Raw genomic sequence first — 15585 nt, 5'->3', positions numbered from 1 at the left:
TTAAAAATATGTCCAAACACTTCTGGTTTCCACTCAGATGGAGAGAGATGGGAAGAACCTTGCTCCCAAACGCTGATGAAAAAACAGCCAGACAAACAGTAACTTCAAGCTTTTCTTGAGCTTTGCTTTTCCTACCCATTGGCATGATGGCAAAGCAACCAGGGTCTTCTGGAGTTTGGAGTCATTATGTTGAAGGACTTATGGCCTTATTTTGTTGCCCCAGGCATATTCGGTCTAAAGACACAGGAAGTTTTTGGACACCTGTGAGCCTGTGACTCTGCCTCGGTAATGGATGCATATACTGCCCTATGTACCTATGTTCCCGGCTGCCATTCCTTCACCAAAGCTAATTGGATAAGGTTGGACAGACTTTCTTGGGAATATGGCATAGAGACAGTGAGAAACCAATAGTGAACTATGGGATTGTAATGGATTGGGGAGCACTTCCCTGGTGGTGCAGTGGTTAAGAATCCACCTGCCAATGCAGGGGACGTGGGTTTGAGCCCTGGTCTGGGAAGATCCCACATGCCGTGGAGCAACTAAGCCCGTGTGCCACAACTACTGAGACTGTGCTCTAGAGCCCGCGAGACACAGCTACTGAAGCCTGCACGCCTAGAGCCTGTGCTCTGCAACAAGAGAAGCCACCACAATGAGAAGCCCTCGTACTACAGAGAAGAATAGCCCCCGCTCACCACAACTAGCCCATGCACAGCAACGAAGACCCAATGCAACCAATAAATAAATAAATAATAAATAAATAAATAAATAAATAAATAAATGGTCTCATTTAAAAAAAAAAGAAAAGAATTGGGAGACATGAAATCTGAAATTATTGGGAATTAAAGCCACGAGTTAGAAGAGGAAAAAGATCTGCCCAAAGGAGAATGGAAAAGATGCACAGGAAAAGCTGGAGAGCCATGTTTCAGGGCAGGAAGAGAGGAGGTCCCTGATGATTCAGCTGTATTTTTTTTTCCCATTCTTTGAGGTTACCCACATCTTTACAATAAATGCTTATTTAACTTGAGTTTGTTAATATGAGTTTCGATTCTTTGCAAATGATGATCCCCAAGGCTGTCTCCACCCCTCCCCCCACTACCCCCAACTTGATTTTTCCTAATTATCCTCCTTTGGGTGGGTGAGTCTTCTTGAATTGCCCTGGCTGGAGATAACTGGAGATTAAGGTAAGACTGGAACCTGTGGGAAAACTTCGCTTTTCTGGATGGTTTAACCACTCGACCCAAGTCACAGTCCTGAAAATCCATTAACATGTCACCTACCTTATTAGTTCAGGTTACCATTAAATTCATAAGAAAAATAGCTGCTCTCCTAATGGGAGAATCTGTCAACAATGGATACTAAGCCAGCAAGAAAGAATAAGCAAAACACATTATTTCTGATGTTTCTATTATACCATAACACCAGGAAAGGTGCAACTATTGCATTCTTTGTAAATTGCTGTTTTCAAAGACTACTGCCAGTAACTGGGATTCATCAAAATTAGAACAGACTAATCCAGCTTGTGACTGAAAGATTCTCTTCAGTTTCTTTTGGCAAGTATGTATGTGCTTAATTTCAATTAGAAGCTGGAACCCACAAAACTGTATGTTACGTAGGTTTGCCAACTAATTCCCATCCGTGAGTGGAGGAAGGTAAGCATCACTCTACTTAGGTGCTTCTTAAAAGAAAAAGATACAGTTACATATGATGTTATTCCTTCTGTATGTTTGGAACTTTCCCCATATTTTCTTAGTCAGCTCAGGCTGTTATAACATAATACCGTAGACAGGGGAACTTAAACACCAGAAATTAATTTTCTCACAGTTCTGAAGGCTGGAAGTCTGAGGTCAGGGGGTGGGTGGTCATGGCTGGGTTATGGTGAGAACTCTTCCAGGCTTGCAGACGGCCCCCCTCTTGCTGTGTCCTCACATGCTAGAGGGAGAGGGAGAGCAAGAGAGATGAGTGGAGTGGGGTACACAACAAGCTCTCTGGTGTCTTTTCTTATAAGGACACTAATCCCATCATGAGGGTCCCACCCTCATGGCCTCATCTAAACCTAATTATCTCCAAAAACTCCCTTCTCTAAATACCATCACATTCACTCAGTATGACAATCTCTAGGTCCACTGAGTGTAATAAGTCAGACAGAGAAAAATAAATATCATCTTAGATTGCTTATATGTAGAATCTTTAAAAACGGTACAAATGAACTTATTTACAAAACAGAAATAGAGTCACAGATGTAGAAAAACTTACAGTTACCAAGGGGGAAAGGGAGGGTGGAGATAAATTGGGAGATTGGATTAACATACACACACTACTATATATAAAATAGATAACTAATAATGACTTACTGTAGAGCACAGGGAACTCTATTCAATAATCTGCAATGACTTATACGGGAAAAGAATCTGAAAAAGAGTGGATATATGTATATGTATACGTGTAACTGATTCACTTTGCTGTACAGCAGAAACTAACACAACATTGTAAATCAACTATACTCCAATAAAAATTAATTTAAAAAAATAAATAAATACCATCACATTGAGGGCTAGGGCTTTAACATATGAATTTTAGGGGGACACAATTCAGTCCATAGCAGGCCCTAAGAGAAAAATAATTACGTCTGGAAATACCAAATCATGTTAGAAGAATCCAGGAACCTGGATTTATTTGCTATAAGTAGCCTGTTAGCATAGTTTTCCTTTAGATGGCAAATGTCGCTTCCATTTTCTTTTCTCTCTTCTCTTTCCAATCCTACCCTCCCCAAAGCTTGCCAATATTTCAATTGGGTTGTGATTATTTCCGGTTTTGCTTGGATTGCCTGGTGAGTTGGTGATTATGGCCTTTCATACTTTTCACTCTGCCGGAGATCTATGTTTACATTCTTTCTTTTGAGGAATAGTAGTGTTTTTTTAAAAAAAGTATTGAATAAATCAGTGCTAAGGTCCTAATGAAACTGCATTCATAATAAGAACTTCAAGGCTTTCATAAAAGTCTTCAACTGCAGTTCAAAAGTGCTCTGCAGAAGCTGAAAAACGTTTCCAGTATTTCATTTATTTGTGTTTGTGGAGGTTTGATCCTGCAGTATCACTACCATTTTCTTATTGACTCAGTCACCTACAATAATAGCTTGAAAATTGCCTGCTTTTTCTTCCTTTCTTTATTTTCCTGGAGAATTACAGCTTCCATTTTATGATCATTGGGATTTCTGTACCAGCCCCTTTCCAGGAAGTTTACAGTTTCTAAATTTGAATAATTTGGTAGTCATGAAAGTCATTAGGACAATCAGCTTCTTGAATCATTTCAGAAGTTTAAAACTTTGACATACAATAAAAGGGTTCAAGTTTTGAGACTGGTAGGACCTGCCGGCTTTACGATCATACATTGATCATACAGCCAGCAGATATTTATAGAGCTCCATCTGTGTGCTGGAAATGTTCTGGGTTCTGGGGCTGCTAGAAATGCATTCTAGCTGGGGAGACAGATGATATACAAATCCCTACGTACTCATGTCTGTCTGGTAAAAGAGTGTCCCAAGTGTAAGGAGCGGCAAGTACAGAGACCTTGAGGTTGGACCATGTTCAACGTGTTTGAAAAATTGTAAGGAGGCCAGAGTAGCCAAGTCAGAGAGAGTAAGGGGAGCCGTGGGAAACACGAAGGCCAAGGGAATCAGGGACCTTGTAGGTCAAGGTAGGATTTGGGCTCTAGCCACACCAGTCTTCTTGTTACTCAAGCCTTGTTACCACCCCTGGGTCCTTACCCTTGATCTTCCCCAGAAAACGATTCGCCTGGACTTTCAGATGAGTCACTCCCTGATTCCTTCCAGGTGTTTGCTCAAATGCCACCTCTTTCCTGCTTCACTGTTATTATTATTGAGCATTCATTAATTGCATTCATTAATTGCTTATAGTTTGTCTTCTCCATCAGATGGAAGCTCCACCAGGGCAAGAATCTTCACTGTTTTGTTTCGTTCACAGCTTTTTCCTCAGTGTCTTGAAAATATTAATTGCTCCCTGCCCCAAACCTATATTTATTGAATAAATGTATCATTATATTAAAAAAAAAAAACAAACCAGAAAGTCAACCTAATGCATAAATAGTCACAAGACAGGGAATTAAGGTAAAATATTTAGAAGAAAATGTTTTGAGTTTTGAGGTATGTAATAAGTATTAATCGATTGTGAAGGAAAGAGAGGGAATCACAAATTGGGAAAGAAGCATGAACAAACTCCTGTTGAAACCTAGAAAAATTATGTTTTGTAAGGCTGAGGTGTTTGGGCTGGGGACCATGAGGGATTAATCAAAGATGAGCTGGAAAGACTAGAAAATCGGTGTTTGGAGGTCTTATATTCTCCAATAAGAAATCCAAATTCCACCAGACTTGCAAACGCAATCCCTAAGTTGGTTTTTAACACTTCAGGCTTTCTTTAATAGCTGGGCACCCAGAACTGTTGAGGTCAGTTGTATTCTTCTGGCTCGTAATTTAGGGTATACATCAAGAAACATTGCAGCTTAAAGAAGAAAAGACAGTATGATATATTATCAGTGGTCAGGGGGTAAACTATCTCTCTGAAGATTTTAAAGTAGAGGGTGAATAGCTATTTTCAGGGATCTTTGAACCGTTTGTCTGGAAGGGATCACATAGGAAGATTCTTTGGGGCTTCCTTTCAACCTTATAATTATATGTCACATACTTTCAATGTGAATGAATGTTGAAAAACTGTCTCTGACAATGACCAATGGTCTTCTCCTCAGAGACCTCCTGGACAGAAAGTATGGCGCCTTCTTCAGAACTCCTTATTTAGTGCCTCTCCAGAAGATCTTCCTTTATTTCCTCAGAAATCTCTCATCTTTAGGTCAATTTTATCGTTTATACCTGGTAGTAGTAATTAAAAATCTTTCATTGCTTTTCTCATTGAAATCCTTTTTATTTTGAAGTCAACTACTATTTATTCCTTAGCCTTCTCTCTTCTAGGCTAGCCTATAAATTTCCTTTGTTTTCTCCTATCATTTTTCTTGGTCAGACAAGACATCCTTTAGACCACATTTTCTCTTGAGGAATCACTGCGCAAGCTGGGCACAACATTAGATTTTTTTAAATTGAAGATGTTTCCTTCATGTTTAGTTCATTGAAGGTGCTTAATGCCTGCAATTCATTCTCAACTGAATAAGTGTTGACTTTATAAGTATCTGTCTTAAGGTAAAACACTATATGATTATGTACTGTGATTTACATTTTAATAAAATTTGACTTCCTTTTCCAATGACTTCAGTGCTGGCTCATGGTTAACTCATGGTAAGTTAGGCCACACAAAGCTTTCCTCATTGCTTTTGCACCCTGTAACCAGTAAGTCTTCTTCCTTCCGGAATTTAAAGCCTGCCAATTTCGGGAAGAAAATAAACTTACTCTGACATCATCACTCTAGTTAGTAAATTATGATTCAATGTACTAAAAGTAATAAAACTTATGTTGTAAGTTTAGTAGACTCAATTTACATTATAGCTTTCACTTATTCCTTCTACTCATACAAATGGCTCTAAGGAGAAGCAAATATTTCTTGAATGAATGAACGGATAAAAGAAATATTGAACAATATTTGAAGTAGCTCCATGGAGAGAAATTATAAGTGGGGTGTGGCACCACATATCAATAAAAAGGCTTTTCTCCAGATTCCACATACTTTTGGAAAAAAGGGTGGCCATCCTCTGTAGATTTCTCACTTCAGAAAAGTAGAAACGAGGGAAAGAGGAAGGGAAAATGAATAATAGCTACCATTTTTTTGTGCCTGTTCTTTTAACAAATCTCTGAATTCTCCTAATGCCTTCATTAGCTAAGTATAACTACTCTCATTTTACAGGTGAGAAGACAGAGGCTCCAGAAGCTAATCACCCCCAGGTAAGCAGTACCCTGTATGAAGCTTATGTCCTCTGACTGTGCCTTGCTGCTCCCATAAATTGAGACAACGCAGAGCTGTTAAAAAAGCAGAAACACTTCGCTTTACAACTTGGACAGCAATTTAAACTATAGACAAATACTAGGTGGACACTATAAAGACTTAAAGGATGCATTGGACATGGTTAAGGAAGGAGAGCCATGAGTCAAAATAGAAATAGAGTTTTTTGTTTCTACACACAGACGTTTCTCAGCTTCCCATAGAAATGGAAACCATCTATGGTACATGAAATCCAAGCAATACGTCATCATGGTACATAAATAATATGGATTTAGTTTAGAACTTTTGGATATTATAATTGAGTATAGGTTTCTTCTGGCATAACAGGAAGTGTCAATACCCCAAATAAGATGTTGAAGACAGATTATAAATAAATAACTCAGAAAAAGCCTCCCAAACAATTGCACCCACCAGAGTCTTCTCCCTAAGTCCAGTGTGTGCAGAACACACACCAGTGTGACTGGGGAGAGTAACTTTAAGTCTAAATGCCTATATTTTCATCTATATTTGTTAATCGTGCCCTCCTTGAGTTGGGGTAAAGGTGGAAAAATTTTAAATGACTTCCTGCTGAGTAGCCAGAAGTGTGGGGAAGTGAAAATAAACAAAAAAAGAATTCATTGGATAAACAGACGATGACCATGATGTCAGTGGAATTTGGGAAAGAAGCTCTGATGTGACTAATTTATTCATTTACCAAAAGCAGTGTGTTCTGAGTTAAGAAAAATAGTACAAGACAAAAATCCTTTCAGTATATGATTACTGTCCTCCAAGAACCTAAAAGGAAAAATATTAAGCAGCAGTTAAACCAGCCTGTGAATATGTGCTAAAGAGAGGAAGGGATGGAAGTGCAAGAGGGTGCATCAGACGTAGGTGAGCTCATGCGGAGATGGACTCTCTCCAGACTTGCCTCTGAGGAGAGACACTTGAGCGGCTTCTTACTGATTTGCAAAGATCAGAGCTGCTTATTAGAGACTGGGGTTCAATCTAGCCTCTGGGTATGTTTTCTCTGACTCATCCAATTTTTAAACATTTTTAATTAGTTGTAAATATTTTAAAATTGGGGAAGTTTACAGCAAATCCCAGAGTTCTGGCTTCTCTTGAAAAATTTTAGGACCTGGTCACTTTGGGTCTGCATTTCTTCATGGCCTGCCGGAGCTGTGGCGTTTGAGTTTGTCATCTTGATGGGGAGACAAGGGAGAAGCAGGCAGAAATGATGGGCAGAAAGGCAATTAGCCAGGGGCCTTCAGACTAATCTGAATAAGACAGAGGATTTCCAGGGAGAAAACTTTGAAAAGACAAGTTGGAACCAAAGTGAGGGCATTTTCAAGGTCAGCATAAGCAATTTGGATTTTATCTGATAGTTTCCTCACACCATGCTTCCATGGAATGTGTTTATTTTGTGACTTGTACCGAGGTGTTCTGAGGTTAAAAATCAAATAATGTCAGATTTTTTCAGTTTGCTGAAAATGTAATGAATGAGTATTCTTCCCCCAATTTTGGGGGCAATTTTTCTATCCAAAAATATTTTCTTTAAACGTTTGACACCCACTGCTACAGCTCCTCTGCTAGCAAAAGTTTGTCAGTGTCAACAGATGAAAAAGTAGCAAAGGATTATTTACCCCAAAATGTAGAATTAGCTAATCGGGTTTACTGTAATAGCTTTTTTCTTAAGAACTTGTTCTCACAGTTTATATTTTTGTACTACATAGTCACAGAGTCTGCTGCAAATATTACTCTAGCCTGAATGATTAATATTTCATGATTTTCTGCAAAGAGCACAGTTTTTCACTAAAGGAAAGGGAGTTAAGATTTTTGAGCCTCTACCAAGTGCCAGGTGCTAGGATAACTGTTTCCCATGTAATATCTCATTTTATCCTCTCAATAAAAAGCTGAAGATTAGGGAACAAAGGCTCAGAGAGGACATGCATTCTGCCCAAGGATGTGGAGCTAAGAAAGTGGGGCTTCGGAATTTAACCCCAGGTCTAGCTGGGGCCAAAGTCCTTATTTTTTCCATTTATGACGTCCGTGAAGTAACAGGACTTCCAGTTACTCTTCAACTTAATAAGTTTGAGAATCATGACTGTAAGCAATGATGTTAGCTGTTGACTATTTTGTTCTTTATTTTTATTTTTTGACAAGCCAGTGTCCTGTATTTTGAGAGTGGGTTTGGTATTGCCATACAGGACTGATGATGGAGAAGAGCAAGTGCAGCAAGTTTCCTGAGGCCCTGAGGATAAGTGGTACCCAGAAGCAACACACTCCGTTCCAGCCCTCTCCCCCCATCCAGGGTTGATATTTGCCGAGAAATGAATACATACGTAAGCAAAACTTGGGAACACTTTTATGCACGCCATGCACAACAGATGGAAAGTTAGTAACTCAGTACAAAATTGGAATAGAAACATTCTCTGGCATCTAATGGCCCCTCATAAGTTGGTGCCTTGAGGATACACATACTTCTTTATACCACCTTTGCCTCGCCTCTGAGTGGACAGACTAACCAGAAGGTAATTACAATGTGTTAGAAGAATAAAATAACAGTCTGCCTGAGGACTCTAGTAGCAACTAAACAAAGAAATAAAAGGATGGGAGTGGGGTGAGCTGAATAACGGCCCCCAAATGTGTCCATGTTCTAATCCCTGGACCCTGTGAACATTACCTTACATGGCAAAAGGGACCGTATGGATGTGATTAAGGGAAGGAGAGAGGATCCTGGATTATCCAGGACGACAGTTCTTATAAGAGGGAGATGTGAAGAGTCAGAGCAGAAGGTGATGTGAGGTTGAAAGTAGGGATTGAGGTGGTGTCTTCTGAAGACGGGGGCGAGGGGGGCCATAAGCAAAGGAACACAGGTGGTCACGAGAAGCTGAAAAAAGGCAGGGAACTGGATCTTCCCCTCAGAGCCTCCAGAAGGAGCCAGCCCTGCTGACACCTTAACTTATGGCCAGTGACACCGATTCCAGATTTCTGAACTGTCAGAATTGTCAGGAAATAAATTTTTGTTGTTTTAGACCACTAAGTTAGTGGTAATTTTTAATAGCAGCAACAGGAAACTCACATGGGGCGTGAAATCTCTCAATGAAGAAAAATGAGATTTGAAAACGATTGTCTTCGAGTGGGGAGGAAATGGCCAAAGATAATATCAATGTGTCAGCGCTGAGGAGCATGACCTACAAGGCAACATCTGTGCTCCAGGGTAGGCGTGCAATCAGAGAGAGGTATGTGGAGGGTGCAAAGTTACTGGCATTGTTCTTTGTCTTAAGCCGGGTGGCAGGTACATGAGTATTGGTGTTACTGTTTTTATTATAAATATATATCTAAGATTTATATACATATAATATATGTTTATATAGACAATTTAAAAAATCAAGTTTGAGTGATTGAGAAAATGATGTTACCAGTACTAGTAACATTGAACTTCAGGGGGAAAACTGGGAGACATCTAAATAGCTTAAGGCACATGTTATTCATCAAATACGCGGTACTTAACTAAACTCATTTATAGTGGAGACTTGATGGTCATTCCTAGGAGTTCTGCGTGGATGACAGTTTGAGGTAACAGTTTTAAGAACTTAATAACGTGCCAAACACTGGGCTATGTGCTTGACCAGCATTTTTGCATGAAATCCTGACAAGCTGGAGAACTATATTGACAGAGACCCCAACACAGTCACCAGAAGCCAGGAGCAGCCTACTTGCGTTCAAAGCTTTGCTCTGCCACATACTAGCGCTGGGACCTCAGACAAACTGCTTAGTCTTTCTGGGTCTCTGTTTCCTCATCTGAAAAATCAGAGGAGTGATAATAGTAGTACCTACTTCATAGAGTTGTTATAAGTAATAAATGAATACCTCATACAAAGCCCTTTGAAGAGTACCCAGTACATTGTAAAAATCAATTACTATAACGACTATTATGAACAGAAAACCTGAGACTTAGACAAGACAATGAACATAACCAAGAAGATCCAGCTAGCAAATGGTAGAACTGGAATTCCAACTCAGGCAAACTGTGTGAGCACTGGTGGGTAGAGCTAATCCAACTTAACAAACAGTAAATTCAGTGTGAACGAATCAGCCCAGCAAGATTTTTTTTAACCTCTTTGAACTAAAATTGTTCTCCTGGTCTGTTGAAGTTAAAAATATTTTTTTCTCCCCTAATTAATTGTGTTTGATCAGTCAGACATAATCTTATTCTCTTGATTTTTTCAGAAGAGCAAAATAATGATAATCCATAATTTGCTTAAAAGATACAGGTAGAGTTCCCCCTTACTGCTAAATTGTTTTCGTTGTATTCCTCAACTGTGGAGAGAAAAATATGAAAGATCCTTAAATACTTCTGTAAGGAGAGGGAAAAAATGAATTCGTGCTATTTTGGCCTCTCCTTTAGAGGCCAATAATAGTTAAAATTAATGGTGTGACCAACTTGATATTTTTATTAAAAATAATATGAACTCCTGGGTTCCATCTGCTTTTTCCATACAACGAGGAATTAGCCAAGGCAAGAATTAGTCTGTGCAGAAAGATTTTTTCAATCTTAATAATTTTCTAATAATTAAGACTGACATTAAAGACTTCGTTAATTTGTGTAGTTTTAAAATTTCAAATCACTGGGAATTTTAATCAAATACGATTTGTCTGAGTAAAACTAGCTTTTCTAGTTGAGAGATAGAAGTGACTTCTGTGACTCTCCTGTCCAACTCTCGGAGCTCCTTATTAGCTCTTTTTATATTTGTAAAAATGTGCAATTTTTGAAGAAATACATATTGAAGGAATCCAGATACCACTTTAAACTGACTTCAAATAGCACAAATTCAATTATTTTTTCTTCAGTGGATCAAAAGAGCTTTTTGTCCTTCCCTCCCAACAGCTCCCAACATACACACAAACACGCATATCAAACCAAGTGGTTAACTAGCTGTTGGCTGTTGCAGAGACTTGAAAAGTAATCTAAAGCCTGTAGGTTGAAATGAAAAATCATAGCTCTAAGGCTACTTATTCCAACTGTGCCTTCAATCAAATGTAATCCAACCTTTTTCTTGTTATAGTAGTGTTCAAGGCAATATAGCATCAGTTCCTTTTCATTCTTCAAAGTTCTCCAGATAATTTTTACCAAGTTTAGTTCATGATTGGCAGCTTTAAGAACATCCAAGGATTCACTACACGAATAAGTCAAGGCCTCATCTTCTTGCCTCTAGGACCACAATGTGAAACTGGTTCGGGAGGCTCTCCTCATAGCCTTGTGCACCTAATTTCCACCAGATCTGATGCCATTACGACTTCAGAAACCAGCTGCCCTGAAGAGGAGAAGACCAAAATAATAGCTCTTGATTTGTAGCTTGGAGGATTTTTAGATTCCTTTATATGTGAGAAACATTTAGGGGAGTCTTGTACTACCAAGAAGAGAATCGTTAGACATCACTGAGAGCTAAATAGTCCAGCAGGAGGGTGGAGGGCAGAGGGAGGGCAGATGTGTTTTTACTTGAGAGTTTCATTTTGGTTCTTGTGTTCAGAACTTACCAAGGATGTTTATCTGCCCCTGCTCAGCCGTTGTCTCTCATGGGGGAAGGTGTTGTACGTACTCTTCATTAAGAGAAGCTGCAGTAAAGAGGTTTTTATTGCTAAGGGAATGCTTCTTCAACGATAAGCACTGAATTTTCAGCTGCTGATTAGTGAGAGTAGCGGTAAGTGAAAGACTTTAATGTTTTTATTTACTATTGTAGTAATGGAGCCAGCACGGTGGAAATGATCTCCAATAACTTCCCTCTTTTCCTTGAGCCCTCCCTGGGGAAAACGCTTCAAAGAACTTTGCTAACAAGTGTAAAACCCACTCATATTTCAGATGAAGGGAGACACATTACTAGTAAGACTTATCTTGAGCTAAACAGAACAGTTGCTAATAAAGTTAGTATTGTAATATGACAGTCTAAAGAGATATCCTGTATTAAATCTTATTTCCATTTCTTCTCCCTAATCCATATATCTCTTTCTTTCACCTTCTTATATCTTTTATACCCTGTGTTGTGGCACAATTCTCCATAGCGATTACGTATCTGTGATAACATTTACGTATCTGTGATAGCGATTACTTATCTGTGATAGTATTTGTTCCAGACTACGTTTTGAAGGATGCTTGTATAGCAGACACCTTGGACACTAGAAAGAGCATCTCCATCTGGGTCAGAGGGCAGATTTGTATCATGACTAGTATAATAAAATAATATCTCCCTCTGGGGCAAATGCTAAGCAGATTTGCTTGTAGACCCTCTTTATAAGATTGGGCATTTTCTAATCTTGGGGATCCTCAGCTGGGACACAGACCCACTGGATGTCTGGCACACACCTGCGTCTGTCTCACTGCCCCTGCAAAACTTGGGGGACAAGGGGGCCAAAATGAACATGAACCTCATGCTGCCCGTGTGCTGTGAACGATAATGGCCTTTATCTCTGACCTAGGAGTCTCATGAAACTGTGTTAGCTTGAAAACAATAAAATTTCAGACCCTTTTCTATTTTATTCTCTTTGTTCTCGTTATATGTTATTCCTCCTCTCCTGATTTCAGAACGGAAATGTCCAGTACTTTTCTCAGGAGCCCTCTGACCCAAGGTATGTTGACAAATGCTTGCCTGTGTTAATTAACTCAACGGGAGAATTCTTTTACAAAGTAGACATATATCAAATCATCACATTTATACTTTAAATATCTTACAGTTTTATGTATCAAGTATACTCAGGTCACATGGGGTGTGTGTTTATCAATTTTAAATAAATGAATTCGGACATTTCCATTCTGGCCATACTAAGGTAGGCACACACAGGCTGGTTTTACCCCACAGGACTTTATATGTCCAAGGCCTAGAATTTTGTAGTTTGCCCGAGTCTTCAAATATTGCCAACATAAGCTGCACTCTCCAAGGCTTGGTCTACCAAGGTTCCCATTTAAGGGACTGGAACGTTTTCAGAAATCTAGAGCTGATGTGTCTGATCAGCCTGAGACCAGACTGAACTCCTCCGGATCAGGTCAGCTTAATGGAGGGTGCCCGTGGGTTATTTATCTTCAGAGAGAAAAATATGCTAGATGAAATCCTTTATTTTCTAATTTCCTCTTTTTCTGGGAGGGAGATGAAGGCTAGCTGGTCACTCTCCTTCGTCTATGACTCATATTTATGGGCCTTTAATCATCACTGTGATTTTCCCCTGGGTTGATTCCAAAGTCTCCTCTTTCTTCTCTGGCTGAGAGCTCATAATTGGGTATTTGCGCTTCCCCACGCCTGGGATTCTCTTCTTCAGATTCTTCCCATGCTTCGCTCATTCTCATCCTTCAGGGCTTAGCTTAAACCACACTCCGCAGAGAGGCTGCCTCTCTAACAGACCCCAGCCACAGGGGACCCCGCAGGCTCCACCACCCAGCTGCCAAGAGAGGGCGCCATGCTCACCTAACTGCTCCTGCCGTGCCCTTCAGAACCAGGCTTGGCTGGCAGGGCCTAGGTCCCATACCTTCACCCTGGCAGCAAAGAAATTTGGAAGGATCCATTAGTTTCTACTTTAGGAACAGAATGCATAATGTAGTCTACTCTCAATCAGAGAAAGTGTGTCCCAAAATATTAAGGAACTACATGCATGATAATTGACCTCTCTATGATGGGTATGAGTCCTATAAAGAAAAATGTGGGTGGTAATTTCAAACAGAGAAAGTAGCACGAATAAAATTTCAAACGATGTACTGCCCAGGGGATCATGTATAGAACTCACTGACTGAATTCATGTAGATAAAGTCTTGAAGATACATCTGGATCAGTGAAGAAAATGTTGAGTGACGGTATTAATAGGATGCATGACCTCGAACTTGATTTCTGAGATTTTTGGAGACCTTGCTGATAGAAGCTGGAAAAAGAGTCATGAAAAGCTTACAAGAAGTTTTCTCCATGCATGAGAGTTGAGACTTCAATCTACCTGTGGGGCAGACTGACTCTTCCTTTGGTCTGGAGAGGAAATCAGCTCCACCAGGATAACGAGAGTGAGTTTAATCCTGTAGATGATAGGGAATCTTTGAAAGGATTTGAACAGGAAAATGACATTATTCACAACATGCTCCCTAAGATTAAACCAGGGAGATGAAAGCTGGATAAGAGAAAGAGACTCAAGGCATAAAGCAGCACGATACTCAAGATTGATGATTTCCTCTGAAATATCTGTGTTTGTGAGAAAAATATCAAACTACAAAATATCAAAAATAACAAAATATCAAACAACTTCAGACAATCATATACCGGTTATTCCATCAGTGGACAATGTTAATGCTAATGGAATAATTTCATTGTGTAAAAATGAAAGGCACTTGATTAATTTAGTGTAAGGAGACCTCACCATGGTAAGAATCAAATGTACATTGAGTCTGACCCAAGTTCTAGGTCTAATATTTTAGGAAATACAGCACATGAGGACTAGGGAAAGTTAAACGCTAGCTTTTCCTTCTGGTCTCATCTTTCCCTGTTTAGGGCATCAGGTCATGTTCTGTGAGGACTGACCTTTTTTCCAGACAGTGTCAACATCTGAGAGTCGCCCTCTGGTTTGCCCTGGCTTGTTCCCGCTCTCTGCCCTTTCCATGGAAGAACGAAGAAGGCAGTACGAGATCCGCAGACAGAGTGGTTTGCTGCCTGTATCTCCAATCCTAGCTCCACCTTCAGCAATTTATTTAATCCCTCTGTTTCCTCAGTATCATTTTCAGTAAAATACCAATAGAGCCTCCTCATTAATCCGTGCCTATGTCAGGCCCTGTTCTAAGCACATATAAAGCTCCAAGGTCAGGGCCAAACACAGAGGGAGTCAACACTGTTACCATTATTTTGTTATGGGGCCAAGAGCAGGAGGAAACTTCCATCCCAATCCCCTCTTTCTGTTTTCCCATCTCAACGTTTGTCCATGAAAATATTACCTCATATTATGGCTGTCAACTGCCGTATCATATCAGCTGCCAGGACAGGGATGTTATTAACGTCTATTTTGGTTTTTACTTCCTCTTTTGAAACTGTTTTATAAATGACATATTGTACGTCCCTTCAAAGGTCACCCCAAAGGAAGTGAGACCAACTAGACAGAGGAGGACAACAGCAATTAACCACTATTCTCGCACGGCTCGCCCAGCCATTGTGTCTCCCTGAACCCAGAAAGCAAGGATTCTGGATGGGAAAGTAAAATCCTAGGCTGCTGCCCATGGCGAGGATGTTAAAATGCCTGGGGGATCAGCTTAGTGTGGAATGCTCTATGGTGAATTTTTTAAAATCTGGAGGATGTGTAGATACAGGAATGGTTTAATTCTCAGCAATTAGTGCAGCGGGACGTACATTCCCAAATGTATAAATGCAACAGCAGCTCATAATTTACTCCATTAAATGCTAAAGGATGCTGAGTGTCACTGCCTTTGAAACAAAGCATCAAGAACAACAAAACCTCTTGGAAATGTGGCTGTTGAACAGTTGGCTAAGTTCACCCACAAGCGAAGTGGGTGCCTTTTTCAAATTTATGCCTCAGAAATATTTCAATTTTATATGTGTATTGACTTTTTTGTTTTGTTTGTTTGTTTTTTGTTTATTTATTTTTTTAATCAGTCATCAGTTTTATACACATCAGT

At 39.7% G+C, this 15585-nt stretch overlaps 1 long non-coding RNA gene across 1 annotated transcript; it reads left to right on the top strand.

Annotated features, from left to right (window-relative positions):
• The first annotated feature begins 758 nt into the window (after positions 1-758).
• Positions 759-14706, top strand: LOC309626053. The gene is made up of 2 exons (XR_014242938.1): positions 759-11638; positions 12517-14706. It is a non-coding gene; the product is annotated as an uncharacterized lncRNA (long non-coding RNA).
• Positions 14707-15585: the final 879 nt, after the last annotated feature.

This window comes from Balaenoptera borealis (assembly GCF_965194805.1).
Source record: "Balaenoptera borealis genome assembly, chromosome: 3".
NCBI classification, from domain to species: Eukaryota; Metazoa; Chordata; class Mammalia; order Artiodactyla; family Balaenopteridae; genus Balaenoptera; species Balaenoptera borealis.
This window is presented reverse-complemented; position numbering and strand designations above follow the sequence as displayed.